The sequence below is a fragment of the Corapipo altera genome, unplaced genomic scaffold (assembly GCF_003945725.1).
Source record: "Corapipo altera isolate COAL_440 unplaced genomic scaffold, ASM394572v1 0, whole genome shotgun sequence".
NCBI classification, from domain to species: domain Eukaryota; kingdom Metazoa; phylum Chordata; class Aves; order Passeriformes; family Pipridae; genus Corapipo; species Corapipo altera.
In genome coordinates, this window is record NW_020884872.1 from 85,633,550 (window position 1) to 85,655,274 (window position 21,725).

Consider the following 21,725-nt stretch of genomic DNA (forward strand, 5'->3'; position numbering starts at 1 on the left):
AAGGATGTGGAACACAGGTGGCTCTCTATCCTCCCAGTCAGAGCAGAGGGTTCGGGAAGGAGGAGCTGAATTAAACAAGTGAATATCTGGCTGCATAGCTGGTCCCATACTCAAAGTTTTGATTTCTACCATCAAGGATCTACCTTTGAGAAGCCAGGTCTGTTGGGAGCTAGTGGAATTCACCTGTGGAGTGGAGTGAGAGGGTCTTACACAAAAAGCTGATCAGACTTTTAAGGAGAGTTTTCAACAAGATTTATCAGGGGAAGAGGATGAAGAGAAAAACCAAGGGATGTTGATGTGTTAGGAATCAACAGGGACATACCTGTAAAAAACCTCAAAATAATTAGAGTGTGTTTCTCTGAAAAGGTGACATGGCTGATTGCCTGGATGAAGTGCCTCTCTGCCAATGCATGCAGCATGGGGAATAAACAGGAGGAATCAGAAGCCACTGTGCAGCTAGAAATCTGTGATCTAATCATTATCACTGAGATGTGATGAATCACACTACTGCAGTGGTGCAATCGGTAGCTATAAACTATTTAGAAGGGACAAGCAAGAAAGGTGAGGGGGGCAGATGGGTTGCCCTCTATGTAAAAAAAAATTGACTGCACAGAACTGTCTTTGAAAAACAGTGATGAATGCATTAGGAATTATAGGTAAAAGTTAGGTGCCAAGCCAGCAAAAGAAATCTCGTGGTTGGTGTTTACTGCTGGCCAGCTCATCAATGTGAGCTTGTTGACAAGCTTTCTTACTTCAACTATAGAAAGCATCATGTTTGCAGTCTCTGATCCTCATATGAGACTTCAGTCACCCTGACATCTTCTGGAAAAGCATCACAGTATGCTGTATGCAGTCCAGGGGACTCTTGGAGTGTGTGGAGAATAATTTCTTAATCCAAGTGATAGACAGCCTGACTAGAGGAGAGGGATTAGTAGACCTATTGCTTACCAACATGGTTGAACTAATTAGAAATGTAAAGATTGGTGGTATCCTGGCTTGCAGTGATCATGTCCTGGTGGAACTCACAGTCATGAGGGATGTAGGACAGGTGAAGAGCAGAGCAGAGCAGGACCCTGAATTTTAGGAGAACAAATTTTTGGTTATTTAAAGAATTGGTGGACAGGACCCTCTGGGATAAATACGCTGAACAGAGCTAGTAATTCTCCGAGGTTATGTTTCTTAGAGCACAAGAACTCTTGATTTCCATGTATAAGAAACCAGGCAAGGAAGGCAGGAGGCCAGCTGGTTCTGTACGGACCTCCTCATCAAGCTGAAGTGTAAGAAAGAAATGCACAGGCAGTAAAATCAGGGACAGGTATCCTGGGAAGACTATAGGGATGCTACCTGGATGTGTAGGGATAAGATCAGGAAAGCTAAAGCACAGTCGGAGTTGTCTTTGTGGAGTGCTGAGAAGAATAATATAAGAACTTCTACAAATACATTGGACAGAGAAGGAAGATTAAAGAAAGTATACTCCTCCTGATAATTCAGACAGGATAACTGAGAACAACCAACATGAAGAAGGCTGAAGTATTCAATAAATTTTTTCCCTTAATCTTTAAAGTTAATTTCTCCTTCCACATCTGTCAAGTCTCTGAAATTCAAGACAGGGACTGGGGGAATAAAGTCCTTCACATTTCAGGAGAAGATTGGGTTTAACAACACTTGAGAAACCAGAACAAAAATGAGATGTACCCCAGGTTTCTGAGGGAATTGGTGGATATTGGTGTCAAGTCACTCTGTCATATTTCAAAAGCCATGACAGTCAATAGAGTGGAAAAAGGGAAACATTATGCCCATTTTCTAAAAAGATAAAGAGAAGGACCTTGGGAGCTACTGACCAGACAGCTTCATCTCCATGCCCAGTAAGATCATGGAACAGATTCTCATGGAAAATATGTCAAGGCATATGGAAGACAAGGAAGTGATAAGAGAGAGCCAGTGTAGCTTCACCAAAGGCAAATCATGCCTGACTCATTTAGTGGCCTTCTATAGCGTAGCAACAGTGTCAGTGGACAAGGGAAGAGCTACAGATGTCATCTACCTGGATTAATGCAAGGCTCTTGGCATGGTTCCCCACAACATTCTGTCCACTAAACTGGAAACACATGTGTTTGGTTGATAGATTGTTAAAAGGTTAAGGAATTTGCTAGAAGGCTGCATCCCAATAGTTACAATAAATGGCTCAATGCCCAAGTAGAAACCAGTAATGAGTGGAGTTTCTCAAAGGTCTATACTGAGAGAAATACTGTTCAACATCATCAATAACATAGACAGTGGGATTGAGTGCACCCGCAGCATAGACCCACTCCTCGAGCCTGTCAAGATCCCTCTGGATGACATCCCTTCCCTCTAGCGTTACCAACTGCACCACTTATCTTGCAGTGGTGCAAGATGCATCTTCAGACTTGCTGTGGGTACTCCAATGCCAGATGGAATCACAAAGTGTGGAACCTGCTGTGCTGCAGGACCAGGGTTATTTGCTGGAAACCAGGATGCAGCTGAGTGCAGAGGCTGCTTTTTTTATTTTCCTCATCTATCTTTTTTTAAATTCTTGAACCTTTTTCTTAGCATCTGCCTCTGACTAGAGTAAAAATCAAAATTCTGGATTATACTCATTTTGGGTGTGTTTTATTTTGCAATTCTATATTATTACAAATTCTTTATGGCACTGTCTAGCCTAAACCGACAGATAACACTGTCAAATAACTAATCAAGTTCTTATTCGATTAAAAGGTGTTTTTCCTTCAACCTTGTGATTTGGAAGGATAATTATTCTTAAATTATCCATTAATCCCTCAAGGACAGGGTTCTGTCACCTTCTTGTTTCACTGGAATATATTTAATATCAACAGTACAATCTGGAATCCCTAACAGTTGCTCTGCAAAGTCAGACTAAACCCATTTAATCTCTTTCATCAGTTTCCTTTGAGGAAGAAAGAAGGGAAGAATTAGAAAAGAAAATTATCTTCAGGTTTATTTCCACATATTCAGTTTCTACCATGAAATGAGGTGGGAATTTTTAGTCCTCTGAAAGTATCATTAATACGTCTGAAAGTATAAACCATGAAAGACCTCCTCATGCAAGCATTCCCTATTCATGTAGGCAAAACAAAGTACAAAAACATTTTCTGCATTTTTCTGCTGTTGATAAATGTTTTCAAATTTAAGTCCCAGACCACTGCAACTAAATACTGCAGCAGGTGGATGTCTTCTAATGTTCTGATTGTGCTAGTAGAAATATTAGCGAGTTAACACATGCCCAGGCTTTCCTGAAGTCTTTAATTTATTAGGAGCTGAATTTTGCCTTTAAGGTATATTCTTCACTCCTTTTTATACTATTGACCAGAAAAAAACCCAGTTTTTATTGACATTGTTTTCCTTTTTCTGATACTTAGAACCTAAAAGGGCAGAAAGTCTCAAAAATGAAAGTTTAAAAATTATTTTTGAACTCATAGGAAAAGTTTCAAAAATGGATAAAAGTTTTGCTCTTATTACTACCGTGAATTGTTGATTTACCAATGCCTTTCAGGGCATAATGGAGTTACATTCCAAAACTCCTTTTTAAACATGAATAAATCAGTTGTAAATGGAAGGTCATAAAGATTGTGGTGTGTTTGTTATGTTCATTTGATAGCTTGTTTAGATGAAAACAATGCTGACTCTTTGACATAAATTTTACTGAAGATTTTTCTATTTTTTAACACAGTGGTTTATTGATTTTGTAGTTTTAATCCAAAGGCATGTAATTTGATGAAGTCCCATTGTTTGTGAGTATTTGCAACTCTGCTAATAAAAAGTACATACCATAGATCACAGGATTTCTTGCTAGGACTTTTCAAAGAATTTTGAAATCTGTAATTTTAAAATAAGTTACTAAAATAATGAAAATATTTTTGCATTGCTGTGTAATTGAATCACAATGCTATTGATACATTCCAGATTAATGGAAGACAGAAGAATCCAATCAATTTGCTTATGAGCAAGACTGAGTCTTCATAGGTCCTCTATTCAATTTTAATTACAAGGTCTGAAAAGTGTACTTAAAAATTACCCTCAATTATGTAAAGCCAACTCAAGTGTAGGAGTTAGATTAATCTCATTATAAGTGAACAAATACATGTATGAGAGAAGCAGTATCAGCCTCCATGATTTATAGTATTCACTAAGCCTGAGAGAATTAACATAATTCTGCAACCCTATAGTTAGTGTTCAAACCTTAGTCTAGTTCTTTCTTTAACTAAGGTTTCTATATTTAGTGCTGAAAAGTTACTGGCTAAGGAAATATTGATGAAATGTTGACCTCCTATATGATATGGAGCTAGCTAAGTAGCTGCTTGAGAATCAGGATCAAACTCTTCAGTGAAAGAAAAGAATTGGGTCTTGCACTTCATATGGACTTGTTCTAAATAATGAAATAGAGCAGAAAGGGCAGTTTAAAATAAATGAATGAAATATTTCTCTGTTTGACCAAGGAAAAGAGCTAGATACTGTGTACAGGGAAGGGTTTCAGGATGGTTAGTCCTAGATAATGGCTACATCTACAATAATGAATTATTTCACGAGGTGATGTTGTATCTCTCTTTTCAAAACTGTTTAAACTTAGCAGTAATGCATCCATATATACCCTGTACAACGCAACTTTGAACCTTCTTAGAAGAATTCTTTTTGAGTTCCCTGTGACCCTAGAGTATAAATACTATTTTTGGCTTTTTTTTTTTCATTGCATTGTCTGAAACTATAAGACAGCTGAGTTGCAGACCACCAGAACATTGGGTTTTTTTATATAGTACTGAGTATATGTGTTGAAAGGCTGGGATGGGAGTTGAAGATACTTCAAAAAGTTTGTAGTCAAAGCCTGTTATTGGAGCAGGGTGTAGGAAATCAGACTTGATGCTGTCTTATACTTACTGACTATTGCAAATTGTCCTTGAAATAAACTATTCGAGAGTTACCTTAAAGTTTCTTCTCAGGGTAGAGCTAATTTGCACTACCAAAGACTTCAGGAGAAAATGAACATTTTTGTAATGTTGAGGACTGGGGAACTGGAACACAGGAGTTAACCATGGAGTCAGCTTAGCTGGTAATGTGAATGTGCAGCATGTCTGTCATTCATGTAGCTCCCACGCAGTAAAACTGAAAGCTCTTCCAATGTAATTTCAAATGATGAATGAGTTTGAGAATTATACCATCTGCTTGCTGATACAGGGAAAAAATGTGTAATTCACTGAATTCATTATTTCTTCAGGTCTGATAACAGCAACAGATTGTTTGGAGGATGTAAACATCAAAGAGGGAGAAATGTTATTCACAAGGAAATGGCTTCATATGGTGGGATTAAATGAACAGAGTAGGAATGCTAGATTGGGGGGGGGGGGTATGGGTGGGCTGTGCTGATATGCAAGATCCAAAGTCCATTGAGATAAGAAATTAGAATATGAAAGCAAATAGTTTAGCATAGAAGAGTTTTGGTAGATTTCTGAAGTTCCTATATGTGAAGGACAGCCTGGCTTAGAACATACTAAGGAAGAGAAAGAAGGATCATGTGGACTGGTATCAAAATTAACTGTTTTGAACCCACAGAAATTCCAAAAGTGAGAGAAAAAAACCCTTGACTTGATAATGCAGAAGAACAAGTATCCACAGAATAGTTTTGTAGACCTTTTGTAGATGACTGTATCTCTTCTGGATAATCCAGATTTACAAATATGACCAGGGATAATACATTGAAGTACTTTACCTATGCATGTAAGGCAATGGTATTGTTCTGATCCTATGTTGATAGAGCACCTCAGTCAGATCTGAAGCCAAAGATGCATTTGTTTTTAAGTGCTAATGACAAAAATTCTGCCATACACAATTCTTTTCTTTTTTTTTTTTTTTTTTAAGTATTGGGAGCAATTGTTCGGAACCTCTCTCACTTAACATTTAAAAAATGCCAACAGATGGCTCTTCCTGCATCTGTGCAGCTGACAATTTCAAAATAAGTAGTGCTGAGAGACTTCTGGGTGAAGCTAAGGGACAGGAAAGGCAGCTGTCACTGAATATCTTAATTACAGCATTTACAAAGTTCTAATTAATGTAATGTTGTTTCTATAGCTATATTAATGTAACATCCATTAGTATGTCATTGGTTATACTTTGTCAATTAAATTAGGAATTTGGCACATATAGGTAGTTTGTGGAAGCAAGTGTTTGGTCTATCTCTTCAGAATTAGAGGGAGAATACATTTAAAATACAACTTGAAAATATTAAGTCAAGTTTTTAGAATCACAGGTGATGTTGGACAGTGGTGGTAGACATTTTATGACTGCTGGTACATGAATACTTCTGAGCAGCATTTCATAGTGGTGCTGAGAAGACCTACTTTTGAAGCGTGGTGTTTAAGAGATCAGAAATCAAGAATAACGTAGCTGTGTTTTTCTAGAGAATCAACATTTTGTGGCATTTAAGTTGGTAAATTTGATCAATGAAAATGTTTATAAAAATACTTTTTATAAAAAGCCTTAAAGAAATCTCTACTATAAGTTGAAGGAATATATGGATAAACTCTGTGTAGTTTAAGTAAATATCAAAGATAAAGTTGAAGGAAAAGTTTCAGAACTACATTGTTGTAACTTTAATTTCAAGATTATTCGCTATTTTTTCTCTCTCCAGAAATCTTTTATTCTGATACCTGATTAAGGCTTAAAATAATTCTTTCCTTTCACATTTCTAAAGTCACATCACAATATCAGAATCAGGCATGGGAGACTGCTGTTAATAACACAGTCCTGCATTTTAAGAACAGTCCCTTTCAATAGATCTGGTCTAATAAAGCATTAGTTTTTCCTTTACCCCTTTATTTCCCAAATGCCACCTGTGTTTGTTCTGACCAGACAGTTAAATATCACTGTGATTTCTTTCCAAAGGCTTTCACTAAAATAAGAAAAACCATGGATGGATACTTTTGCCTGGTAAAGGTGTGTTTGATTGCACAGGGCTACATTCTTCCAACATTCTCCTGATAACTATAAGGATTGTCTTTAGTAGAAGAGTAAGGAGTCAACATGGATTTCGTGTGTTGTGAAGTTTAATAAGATGAAAGCAGTAGCTGTAAATAAGATACAAAGTGATCATACATGCCCTTGCTTCAGTTTGTCCTGCATTCAGTTTTATACAGCCACATGATATGGCAGGACAAAAGAGTAACTGGAAAGCTAGTTCTGTTATTTTGTTAAGGAAGCTTCTCAGTCTGACCATTCACGAGACTCTCTGGCAGTCACACTCCTAACACCAGAGACTTTCACTACTGGGACTGGAACCCCTTCACAGCAGGCAGCTCCAGCTCCAACAGGTGCCCCCACTTGACTCCCTGCACACCCCACACTCACACACAGGCAGAGCAGGTTTCCTTCTTGTTTCGACCCCAGATTTCCAATAGCAGAGTCCCTGATGTCTCATTCCATAAAGTAATTTATTCACAATGCATTAACACAGAAACAGCTCGAGCTGGTGCCTCCAAGGAGGAACACTGAACAAAGGAACTCTCTACCCAGTCTCACTCTTCTTCCTCAGTTCTCTGCTCCTGCTCTCCTTCTCCATGCCCATGCCAGCATCACTCGACTTCGTTTCCTTTGCTGTTCGAAAGGTCAGCAGTTCCCGGCTCCTGCTGTATTTCTCAGTGTCCATTCAACTGGCTGGCACCCATTCTCATGCCCTTTGTTATCCCAAAGGTTGGCAGTTCATGATCTCTTGTTTTGGGCTCCCACCCAGAGCTCAATCTGTGTCTCAATCTGCAGCTTGCAAGCTGAGCTATCCCGATCAGATGTATTCCTCAAAAATTTGCAGGTTTGTAAATTACTGAACACCAAAATAAATGTGCTTTCTTTTTTCTTTTTCTTTCAAGATGTACAGACTCGTACAGACTGCATTACCGTATGCATATGTTGATAGTGGGTATGGTGCTTGCTGCTGTGAATAATCACATAGAAAGCCATTTCCACATGAAGAACACATTGCAGACCATTGAGACTGAGGCAAGGCTTGGAAGTATGAGAAAATCAGTACAATACAGGGGAAGATTACTTGCCCTTTTGGGAAGGAAGTTTCATGCAGAGCAGATTGTTTGAATTGATTACTTTCTTGTGTTGCTAGTAGTTTACCTAGGAAAAAGCATTAAAAACTTTTATTCTCTAGTGCGGAAGGTAATAATAAAAAAACCCACCAGCTAACGAAACCCTGTAGGTTTCCCACTGCAAGACAATTGAAACATAATGGAAATTCAATTGATTTTCAGTGGGGAAAGCTGCAGGGCACCAATTATCTGTGCTCCAGAATTGTTGCTTGAAGTGCAGCTACACATTGAGGAGCCAATCAAATGTATTTCAATCCCTGCATGCAATATGCTCCTGACAACAGCATAAGGATCACATTTTTCAGCTTCTAATTAAATGGACATATCAAGACAACCTTTGGTTGGCTTTTAAAAGGACATTTGAAATGTTTCTGAAAAAATGAATGCCACATACAGTAGCAATTGTGTAAAACTTATAAAAATCTCACTTTTAGTGATGATGAGTTGTATTACTTCTGCCTGTATAAATTCCAACTTATGACCACTATATCTATATCAGATTTATGTAAAGGATGAGTTAATTAAAGTAGTTAAAAATATTTAAAACTGACTTTATATTTTATTCCTTGATCCGAATCCAAATAAATCTAATAGCTGTTAGGAATATTTATTGCCTGCACATGGAAGAATTACTTTTTGGACTTTACGGAGAGTTTCAGAGTTTTTTCATTCTCTGTGTCAGCTGCTGATGGACTGCTAGTAGATAATGGCTGTCTCAGATCAAGCAGTACTGAGAAATCAAGATCTATACATAGAAGGAATCTGAACTATTCTGAGCAGCAAGGTAGAGCAACATGGCAGAGATTTAGCTGCTAAATTGAACAGGTAAAAGTGGTTAAAAATACTGAGATTGAACATCATATGGTTTCTGAGGGATATTTTCTCTTCAGCATTTTTGTTACAACTTGAATAACATAAGAGAGAATACAGCTATTAAATTTATAATTCAATAAGAATTTCAAATTTTTAGGCAGAAATTAATAGTGGAACAGAATAAAAAACATAATAAACAGCAATTTTAAAGAAAAATATCTTCTACAGCATATCTGAATTTGAAAAAGGTGTAAAGACATGCATTGTGTTAAGAGTGTATCTTGTAATATACACATAAATTGTTTCTTCTGCTCTGCTTGATAATACTGAGCCCTTGACTTGGGAGCTTGAGGTACTCCAGCTGCATAAAAGACATGTGCCATCTAGCAAGAGTACAGAACATGATCAGACATTGTGAAAATGGAAAGATGTAGAATTTAATTCAGGAAAATAAAAACTGCAGGCAGACATGACAACCATTTTTAGATAAGCTGCAAAATACAAATTAGTAAATTGTTCTCTGGATTCCAAAATATTTACAGTTTGTTCAAGCTTTCTATTGACATTTTTATGTTTAATAACTGTACTCCCTATTCTGTCATCCAAGACAAGAACAGGCTTAATATTCAGCAGGAGAGATTTCAACTGGGCATTAGGAAAACATTTCTGGTAGATTAGCTAAGGAATGTCAATAAAAGAAGCAAAATTTGCATCATTTAAAGAATGATTTAGGCAAACATCTGCTTAGAATAAAATTATAGTTTTTCTTGTGATGAGATAGGATGGAGGAGAACTAGATTACACATTTTCCTCAAGGCAGCTTTATATTAAATTTACAGACAAATGTGCTGAAGTTTTACTAGTTGTTTGTGCCTTTCTTATCATTCAGATAGAAAAGAGTATTTGCTCAGTGTGCAAGAGAAGGAGTGGCATGAAATAGAAACTGAAGTGACTTTCACATCTTGTTCTGCTGTTTCATACTGGAGTGGGTTTCACCTCTGGAGAAAAATGTTTTCAGGGTGCTGATTACCGAAAAGAAATTGAAGAATGCCATACACATTTCGAAAAAATTATGCTGTGTATACTATAAACATTGCCATAGATTCCTTTTTGTTTCACTGGACTATTTACAAAGTAATGCTCTTCAAGGTGAGAAAAGAAGTCAAAGGATCCCAGAGACATAAACTTCAAATCAATTAATTGAGAGGCACAAGTAAATCATTGCATCAATGAAGAAATTAACAAAAAGGGTAACCTGAAATGTAAGTGCTTTGATTCACTGATAGTTAGAAATTATCAGTTTTATGTATTGTTCCGTCAGTTTATAAATTGCATTACTTGAATAACCCACAGATATTCTTTCTGAAGTTGTCATCTTGTTTTTGTCGTTCCTAAACTGGATTTCTATTGCATATGAAATGCAAGTATTTTCCCAGTATAAAGAAATAGAGCTATGACAGTTTCACTATTTAGCTGGTAGTATAAGAGTAACATTTACATAAATCTGATTTTTGTCCTTTACTTTCTATTAGAACCACTATCAATAGATGGTGACATATCAATTTCCCTCCTCTAAGCTGACTTTACACTTTCACAAGTGGCTGCACAGCATGTAATTGTGATGAAATGTTTCTCCTGAACTGATTCTATAGCTTTACTTGTAGCACTGGAAATTTGAATTTGTTAAATGGACACCCTTGTCCAGCTGAAGGTGGAAAGAAACATCAGGAAAAAAAAATCGAGGGAGTTTTTTTCATCAGTCTGTGGTTTGACTTTGAGGGCTTCTGATTCCAATCCAGCAAACACTTCAGATGTGTCATTCAGCTCAATACTCAGACTCCTACCTGTAAATGCAATCAGCAGAAATTTAAGAGCAATCCAACTCCCAAAGTGGAAACCCAGAGCAGGATTCAGCTGTCTAAACACAGGTGTCTAGTTACACTATAGGTACTCTGGGACTTCTCACCTGCTATCCAGTTAACACATCAGAGGGAGTATGGGTCTTCCAGAAGTCCTATATCGTATTTGCCAACTGTTAAAACATCTTGATACTACAAGGTGTCTAGACTGACTAAGGTGATCTACATTATCTTACATGCCTATGGATAAGAAAAAGAGTCATATAATTGTTAGCTGTTCAGCTCTCTAGATTCCTGGACTGTTCTGAAATCTCCATTGACAATAGTGGAAATTTAGAGAGCAGCTATGTTTGGATCTCTTACAAAGTAAGCTGAATATTGCTCTGCATCTTTCTCTGTTCAACCTGACTGTAATTATGAATACAAGCTCTTTCTTCAAAGGGATGTTATGAGGTTTTTTTAGTAAGTGTAGTAAGTATGTTGATATCCTGGATACATATTCAACAGTAGGGAACCAAGTGCAAAATAATATATGAAAATTATAGGAAAAAATATACCAGAACTGTTCTACTCAGTTAAATTTAGAGGAATTTTCCACTAGAATTTAATTCTTCTCTCTCAGCTGTTGCAAGTGTACCTTTTGAACACACCCCATATTAGATTTTTAACAGACAATAATTTTTGAGCTTTGGGGTATATCATGCAATTGGAATGTTATGGAAAGAATGAGGATTTTTCACACATCAAGAAAGTATTAAAGGGAAAATAAATATATAACTCACTAGAATCAATTCAGATACCTAAAGAAATCACTGTCATGCCAGCCCATACCAAGGGCAGTATAGAAATTAGTAAAGGGAACTAATTTGTTGATCCAGCTGCAAAGGCTGCAGTCTGACAACCTCTGAGAGAATGCATGGTTGCAATTCCAGCAATAGATCAAAGTGAATGGCCAAAACTAACATACTCCAAACCCCTGTATGAGTCTGCTCAGCAGAAGAAAAGCAACACTGAGGGAAAAATGGGAAGCAAACCAAGATAATGATGGAATACAGACAATTGGAGGGAAACCAATATTTCCAAATAAATATGTATTTAGAATGCTGAAATGGTTTAATGACAAGATCAGGGGGGACCAAGGGCAATAGCTTATCAGGTACAGAAAGTATGGGCAGCACCAGGAATTTATACTGCTCCAAAAAAAATTTTCCAGTAGCTGCCTGACATGTCAGAAATTCTCAACTATCAGGCTGAGCTTAGAGTTGGGGTGCGGGGGCAACCATGGGCCTAATTCCCTTTCAATGCAGCCTTCCTGACAAGAAAAGCTGACATGGGGGAGAACTAAAGGTGTTATTGAAGGAAATTATACCTAGATAGGGGATTCTGTATTGAGTTGAACATTTTACATCAGTTACAATCAATCAACTATTCAAATCAGTAAGAATATAGAAAAATTCACATACACCCTATAGCTTTTTTAGCAAAAGATGTGTGTGCTTTCGGTTATAGTCTGTATTTTAATACTGGACAGCACACCTCTCCTTGCAGAGATCCCTTCACAGGCAAAATTTATTCCTGTTGATATGATTTGCTGCTTCAGTTTGAACTGATGTCTCATTTTTTTTTACTATGCTATTTCTCACCTTTAGTTTACTACTAAAAAAAAAAAAAAGGTATTTGTGGTTTCTGTCATGCTTGGGGAAAGTGACATTGCAAAGCTAACTATTTGCTTATGTTGAGTCTTCTGTAAAGGAATTTATTTAATAACATATCTACAAAACCAGTGACCACTTTGCAATTGTACCAGCGACATTTGGAGGACATTACCTACTACACCAGCCGCTGAGGTCCTTCTTCCAACATGTCCTCCTGCCTGCATCCACCTTGCATTTTTTTGATATGTATCACTAAAGCATTCAGGAACAGGACATACATTTGAACAACACATTTCACAAGAGAATCATAATACCTAATGTTAGTACCAAAGTTCTACATTACTGCAACACAAACAACTGTGAAACGAAATATGAGCTCTGGTTTGGGTTTATCTGTGATTTTGTTATTTTGTCAGGTGTTTCTTCCAGCTTGGTTTCTAGAGAAATGTTAGCTGCAGCTCAGATAATTAAAAAAAATCTTGAGGACTGCTGTGAACTTGCCAAGAACTGTGCTAAAAACATTACACTCTTTCAAGCATGAGACAGAAATTTTTGCTAAAATAAAGCTGGTCAAAGCTGTGATAGCATTTGATCCAAAAAGCACACCCTAGCATTTTTAGTCTGGGGATATAGCCCATCACAGATTTTGAGATATTCTTCAACACACAGCACATATATAACAAATTGTTCATGGGTTCACAGCAAAAGCTGTGCTGATCATCCTCTCTTTTCTCTTCAGAAAGGTACATTTCTTCAACTGCATGGCAGGGCTGGATTTCACTCCCCATTCCTGCCTTGATTACACTCCTGCCTGCAGAGAGGCATGTTTTAAACAGGAATTTAAACTATTGCAATGAAATTCATCCTGCTATATAAGCAAAATTTTAGTGACCTGTCATTGTCAATGTATAATTTTGACACTGTAAGAACTGGTTTTCAATCTATAGCTGGTGAAAATATTTCAGAAATGGAAAATAGGAAAAAAAATCATTGAAGTTTTTAGAGAGGCAACTAATTCCCTTCAGAAACTCCTTTCTGCATTTAAGAAAATAACTAAATAATTTTAATGGCGCAAAGTTCTATAGCAGCTGTTCATCAAAGAAGAAATAAACACCACAGCAGCTTCCAAGTGTACCATCATTACTGTTGCTTCTTCAATCTCTTTACCAAAGGTTTATACAAAAGTAGCTGTAACAGCAAAGAATGAGCTTCCATACAACACTAGAGTTATTATACTCTAATTGTATTTGGGTAAAATTTAAAAATATAAGATTTTTCACTGTTATTATATGATAAGATGAGAAAAAGTTAACTGATTATGATTTTGAACCAAGTTTGCATTTTAACTTTTTTTTTCCCTTTCTTTCCATTGGCTTCCTCAATTCTTACCAGCTGGGGAATCCAGCTGGAAATCTAGTAGAACCTAGTTAGCAAAAAGGAGTTGAAGTAGTGGTTGTAAAACACACTTTTCACATTAGCTGGATATGTAATTGTCACCCTTTCAGAATAGCTAAAGTGTTCCTATACATATGGTTGAGCATTAATAAATTTTTTTCTTATGGCTACACATGAAAAAAAAAAAGATTAAAGGTGTAAAGAAGTAGTCATGACTTGTAGGGATGCTTCACAGGAACAGGCATCTATCTAGAAGAAGGTTACCTTCCTAAGTCTTCCTGAAATGCTCATTCTCCACTTATTGCACACCCTCTGAGTTTTTGATCAATGTCAAGGAATTTTTCAGTAAAGATTAGCACTCAGAATATTTCTAGAGGCTTTTGTAGGGAATACTCACATACCTGAAACAGACTGCACAGAACCTGACACCTGCTGCAGTCTTGCAGCTCTTTATGACTTCAGAGCTACACCCTAAGCATTCCTGCAGTATAGAAGGGATACAGAAAGGGGATCAGATAAGTTCTACCATTCTTTCAGGACAAGTTCTACACATGTGTGTCACTGGTGGCCAGTATACAAAAGGATCTATCCACTAATTCCTCAGATTTTGCCATTTCCATTTGCGTGGATTGCCATAACCATTAAATAGTCCACAGTCAGTCTGTCTTTTCCTTCTTTATTTCTCAAAGTAAACTAACTGCACCATGAAATGCTAAGACTCTAAGAACATCAGGCTTTGCCTTGTTAAATATGCTTACGGAATACCTGTGGGTATTTTTAAAGTATATTGACTCAAATGTTTCATATTTCCTTTCAAAAATGAGTAAATGTTAATATGGAATCATACTGTTACATGGCTGAACATGGGACTTTAACAGGCATGTGAATGTCGTCTGCAGTGCTTATGAAGCCTACCAAATAATCTTAGATTTATTTTATTTAGCCTAAAGTAACCCAGTTTAATGTATTTAGAATCTACTTACTATGCTGTAAAAACATTACAGATGCCTAGAGGAAAGAAAGTTGGAAACAAGTTTCAGTGATAATGTTATATCTGGTTAATGACAAGAATAGTAGATGACTGTTTTTACAGATTTGAAAGATTCATAGACAATTTGTCTTTGCTTGTAGACTACCAAAGCTGGAAGATTCTTCCTTTCCTGTCTTCCCAACTCACTTTTATCACTGACTGTATTGCTATGTTCTGTGAAGGATATGTAGCTGGTCATGATCTACCTGTTCCATGTTATATATTTATGTTGTACTTTAATATCAAATATACTATTTTATAATACTATAAGTGCACATCCATTGTGATAATAGAAGTATTGTTAGGAAAGCAGTATCTAAAAGTTTGTCTTAGACTAATTTGAAGTTAATTTGTTACTCTATTACAAGAAAAAAAGATTATTTCTTTTTTCATAGAGAGATGTAAACAAAGATGGTGGAAGTTCTTCTTCTTCTGTCATAGTACAGATCTGGAAGGGGCAACCAAAGGGGAGAAGTTCATCTTTTCTTTGCTTTCAGTCCTTGACTTCTCCTGTGAAATGGAACCAAGACTTTGCTGAAAGCCTGATTGTATTGTCAGGCCAGAGACAGAGAGGGCAAATGAAGTCAGAAGAAAAAAAAATAAGATTCTTTCTTTCCCTCTGACCCAGTTTGAACTTGAGTTGAAGTGTTTTTGAAGGTGAAATTAGGAAGATCCTTCATATGTGTGACAGCATCTTAGATTGAAACCTTATTCAGTTTCTTAAATGGATTGGGTCCCTGAGGGCTCCTGACCTCTGGGATATCTTTGTGAAGTGTGAAAAAGTCATCCCAACTAGAAAAAACCTAATCTGAAAGACTACAGGACTGTTTTGAGACTCTTCTCCTTGTCCGGACTGCCATTGCTGGAGCACAATACACTAAGGATCTTGATATACCAAATGTAGGAATGAATAGAGAAAGGTTATAAAGATACTGATCCACTAATGCTTACATAAACCTTGAAAATAGAGGTAAATAGTTTGGCAAGAAACAGTTGACTTTCCAGCTCAGAAGTTATGTTATGTGTTCTTGCAACACTAAGGTCTGTATCAACAGTAAAGGTCTGTATTCTATTACCCAATTTGATAACAAACATCTCCTTTCTGTGTTTTTCTTTCTGTTAACAGGTACACTTTCATTATGTGCAAGATCTCCAATAAATGGCTACAGAGCCCAAGTGTTCTGGAAGAAAAGTTTGACACATCCAAACAAAGGGCTCTGATCTCTTCTACAAGAGCATCTCCTCCTGAACCAGCTGCACTTTCAGTGAAGTAAATAAAACTCTTAGAAACATAATAGAAGATAGAAGGGTGAAAAGTACACTGCTTCCTTTTCTTTGAAAATCATGATTTTGGCATAAGAAACAGAAAAATTCGAACTCAGTGCAAGTAAAAATTTAATGTTCTGATCAAGGGCATTTTTATTTGAAATAAGTTTTACTGATATTCAGCAGGAAGAAAGAATTTGTAAAGTGCATATAAATTAAGCAAAAGTGAGACATAATTTGTCGTTAAGGTTTCTCATTAAAAATTTAAATAAACTTTACAACTTTATAATCAGTAGGTTCAGGCTTGTACATACCTATGCGTAATCAGATATGCAATCCAAAAGACAAAGATTTGACCTTTTTTTTTGGCACAGTCAGAGTGACAGACACTTGAGTCTTTCTTTTTTTGGTCCAAGAATATTAGCAAACAGCTTACAGGTTTATAATCTCATTATCTTCCACAATAATAAACTTTTCCAATAGTAATTCACATGGTCTGTGATTGTAAGATGAGTGGGAGTGAACATTCAAATAAAGAGACAGGCTGGTTAGTCAGTAAGTGGTCTTTAACATCTCTACTTTATATGCTTTCATAGCTATCCAATTCCTGGTTATGGAAAATAAATAAATGGAAAAAAGGGAAAAAAACCCCAACAAACCCTATCTCATGAGTTCTTCATATCTTCAGGATAGTAATACTTTACAGTAAGTAAGGACAAACAGATTAGACTGCATGGAAAAAGTCTTTTTGTACATAAAAGAGCTTTTTGCTTTGCGTCCTATTTAGTTGGAAAATGTTTTGATTATTTTTCTGAGAAATTATGCTAATAAGAAAAGACATGATACATGTGTAACATAACAAAATAGAATCATAGAATCATTAAAGTTGGAAAAGACCTCCAAAATCATCAAGTCCAGCCTTTGACCATACACCACCATGTCAACTAAACCATAGCATTAAGTGCTACAAAACAAAAAGATGTACAAAAAGAAACAGTGACTTTGAGCAGGTTTGTACAACAGGAGGTAGCTAAGCCATAAACAAAACATACCAAATGACAATTTATATTGTCATGCAAATTCATGGAAAGGCAACACGGGAGGAACTTTATCTTTTACTGTTGCAGTTTTATAATTATGGATTCTGCTGTAATAGTACTAAGAATGTAACAAAAAATTTCCATTTTCAGTGCCTTTTTTTTTTTTTTTTTTTTTTTTTTTACTTTTTCTGATCAGTGATTTCAATCAATTTTTCTCCCAGGCTTTGCCCAGGAGAAGACCTGTCACATTCTGTGGTCTCTTGCTCTTCTATCTGGAATGTTTCCTTCAGTAGGTCTTAGTGATGTTTCATTGGTTACCTCCGAGCTCTCCATCGTTCTTATTTGGTCCTAAAATTATATGTAGACGATGCTCTGTATAACTTTTATACTGATCACCTGTGTATCACAGCTGCTAGTATGTGATCAGTCACTCACAGGAAAGGTATGGATTTCATAGAGTCCCTGTTCATGGTAAGAGTCAAGGAATTTTCTTGGGGTTTTTTCAGCTACCTCCATAGCTGGCAGTTGAGTATAGAGTCAGCTCAGCATAAATCATAGAACAGTCTAGTGTGCAATGTATGGTAAATTAAAGTTAATTTGTTTTACATGTTCCCTGTACTGGCAGAAAAGGAAACATTCCTTCAGTGATAGAAAAAAATGACTTTTTCTTTAATAAGAAAATAAGGTTAAGTATTTGTTGGTGAATGCTTTGTTCGATGTTTATTTTCTTCTGATTCTGGTTGGTACTGAATCAGAATATTCAACATAATATATTTCTTTGTAATGGAAGAAATTCTGTCAAGGAAGTGAATGTATTATTTCTGTTACATGTTGGTTATTGTATAATACCCAGTGATAATTTAGATGTTTCAGAAACAGCAGGAAGAGAGTTTCCTTACCCCAAATAACTTTCAAATAGTGGTTTTGGTAATTGAAATAGACAGAAGTCCATGTGTTTTATGGTGTCCAGGTTGAAAATTCAAAACTAAATTATTTTATGTGCCTTGGAGAATTTTAAGGAGGGTTACTTTAAGATATTGAAGAGAAACAACAGTGGTTGAGTATTTAGTCAAATTACATTACCATCCTCACTTTGCAGGTATACTTCAGTAAGAATCTGTGGTTCAAATCAGCTATCTGGAAGCTAAACATAATGATACCAATTTCTTCTAGGAGTAATCTGAGATTCACATGTGGAAAGCACTGTATGAGAAGTGGTCATACTAGATATATGCAATTGCTCAAATTAAGCTTGTCAATTAGATGTGAAGACATTGATTTTTCAGTTCAGTGAATAAACAGCTCTAATGTGAGTGTACTTGTGGTGTGACATTAACAGTTGAAAAAAAAATGAGAGGAAGAAAAGGATCAGAGCCCCACTAATTGTGGAGTTTAATGACTTAGAGAACTTTAGATGAGATGATGTTTGTAGGCCTCAGAGGACAAGAAAGGACATAGCCATATGACTTGGCAAGAGAAAGAGGTTTAGCTGTGGTTTATCTGATTTGTAGTGTGCAGCTTCTCTTTGATGTAGAAGAGGAAATACAGAATTTTCCAGTCAAATTTTCAGATGAGTTGCACATTTCTGAAGCCTGGAAATTAATCCTACCTCTTCAAAGAGGTCAGGTAACAGCAGTTTTGTAGAAACTAGAACAGAAGGTGAAGTGAACAGTCAGCATGGACTGACCAAAGGCAAGCTGTACCTTCTACAGTGAGACAACTGACTTTGCAGGTGATAGGAGACCAGTGGATATCATTTACCTTGATTTTAGCAAGGCTATCATCAATACTGCTTTGATATATTTTCCTGTAAGTAATGACTTGAAGTTTGAGCTGAGTGTGCCAAAACCAAATTTGAATCCGGGGGAATGATCAACTTACCCGGTGGAGAGCCGGGCTGCTTTTTAGAGGGACCTCAACATGCTGGAGAAATAGACTGCCACAAAGTGCATTAATTTTGGTCAAAAAATTAGTGAAGTGCCACATGTGATGCAGAATAAGCCCATGCAAAAGCACAGTCTGGGGACTGGCTGACTGGAAAGCAGCTTTGCAAAACATGAGTTGGAGGTCCTCATGCGGAACAAGTTGAACATGAGTTGGCAGCGTGCCTCTGCAGAAACGAGGGTCAACCACACACTGCTTTATAGCCAACACATCATAGCCAATACATTGAGGGAAATGGTTATTTCCTCTCCTTGGCCCTTGTAGAAACACATGGGAAGTGGTATGTCTGGGTTTAGACTCAGCGGTGTCAGAAAGTCACTGACATACTGGAGAAAATCCAGAGGAGTATCAAAAAAGATGGTTAGGGACAAGAGCACACAATGTGTGAGGGGAGGCTAAGGGAATTAGATTCATTCAGACCAGAGACGAGGTGGCTGAAGGGACATTTTACTTTCTAGTCTGGGCATTCCTCCTCAGTTGAGTGCAAGTGTTTAGATTCTGTGTTCTATGGATGCAGTCGTTCGCAACCTTCTGGACGCAATCCCGTGCAATGTATTCTAGGTCAACCCTGCTGGATCAGGGAGGTTGGACCAGATAACCCCACTGTGATTGCTTCCAACCTTAAGCATTCTATGATTCTGTGATTTGTAGATAGGCCCAGCCATATTCTTGAGTTTCTGTTTGAAATGAACTCAAGCTCTGAATATTTTGCTCACTACCATCAGCAATGCTGTTCGCTACTGAGTACATCAGATCCCATCAAAATAGAATCCCAAGAACCACTCTGATTAACTCAGCTGATTCTTTAACTCTTCTGTTTAACTCAGACTTCCATTTTCTTTTCCACTTGCAACCACATGAAGTTTGTCACTTGTGATATTTTCTTGACTTTACTTTGTTTGCATGATGCACTTAGTACGTGATTTGTCAAAAAATGTGTTTTGCTTTTCTCTTTTGATACCCCACAAATCTCCAGTCACTAGAATTAGATGAAAAACTCTGATTCCATCACTGTGGGAATTATGATTACACAAGCATTTACTGGAGGTGTCAGTAAATGAGGGGGAGGCTCGGAGGTGACTGGGTGTCAGGGCAGTGTTCCCTGGAGAGCCAATCACACTCTATGTTGTTCTCTTCTGCTTAAAAATTATATATCACAGCACCGGAAGCAGTTGGCAGTTCTGTCTTGGTTGTTTTGCTGGTGGTGTCTTCTGTGTGTAGGTATTGAAGGCCAGGGGGTGGCTGGGCTCCTTCTCTCTCCCCCTCCGGGGGGAAGAGGGGAGCCCTGCGGCCCCCCCCTAACTCTGCCTAGGCCAGAGTTAAGAGACAACATTGGAATGAGTGCATGTTTGTGAGGGATGCGACTCACAAACAGCTGGTAAGTGGGAGAGAGAGAGGCAGGCCCTGCAGCCAGGCCCTCTTCTTCTTCCCCCCCACCTTTGCGGCCAAACTGCAGAGGAGGGCTATTTTTCCCTCTCGCTGTTTAGTGAGAGTAGATGCGAGGCTCAGCATTAGAGCAGAGCCAAGTGGACAGGCTGGAGGAGGCTTGATTGTTAGGGAGAAAATCCCAGGCAAGAATTGGAGACAGACCCCCAGAGAGAGAGAGGGGAGCCCGGAGGATGTCTCTGCCGTGAACTAAAATGCAGGACAAACCGAAAACCCGAGGAGAAATCAACATTCCAGGACACAGATGCTTGATAAGCTGAACTACACTGCAGCAGCCTACAAACCGAGGTATGAGAGAGAGAAATCACACAGCAGCAGAAGAGCAAGTACTGAAAGCTATTTTCTTGGACTTCATGAGGAGGAGAGACTGCAACAAACAACTGGAACTTGGTGAGGGGGGAGCGTTCAGGAGCCCAGAACACTCCCACAGCAGACTGTGTTACGTATCAGCCTTGAAAAGCTGCTCCTGGACTAAAGTAGTTAGAAGGAGGGGCTTGAAAGGACTGACTGATAGAAATGATATATATATATATAGTTACCTTTAGTTTGTATAGTATTTATTTGTATAAATAAATGTGTATACTTCCCCCTTGCCCTACAGAAACCTTTGGTCTGAAAGTTTGTCTCCAATGTTAGGATAATTGTGGGAAGGGGTGGGGGGAAGCCTGAAAATTAGATTTTGGATTTCTAATGTGGCTCAAACTGCCACAGGAGGTTTGTGTGTTTGATTTTTTTTTGATATCTTAACTGTAAGAAAACTTAGAAATTATAAGTTTCTCTAAAACAAACATACAAACAAATCAGAAATAATCCTGGGAATTGGAGCTGCACTTATACAGCTACACCTGCCATATTTTCCAGTTCCTGGGAGTCTTAGATCTACCAGCCTAAAAGGAAAATTTTTCATACATCATGCTGCAAGGTTCAGTGTTGCAGAGTTCTAGTGGAAGTCTGCTATATTTTTTGAACCACAAGGAGAATAAGAGCTGCAAGGCTAAAATGAAAATATGTTCTCAATTCAACCTGGGAACTCAGTATCACAGAGGACCAGCTGACAAGTTTTTCAGTATGGATTTCCTTCCCTCTTGAGTTTGAGATAGGCTTATGCTGAAAGAAATCAAACCTACTCCTCAAAAAAAAATACTACTAATAAAACTTAG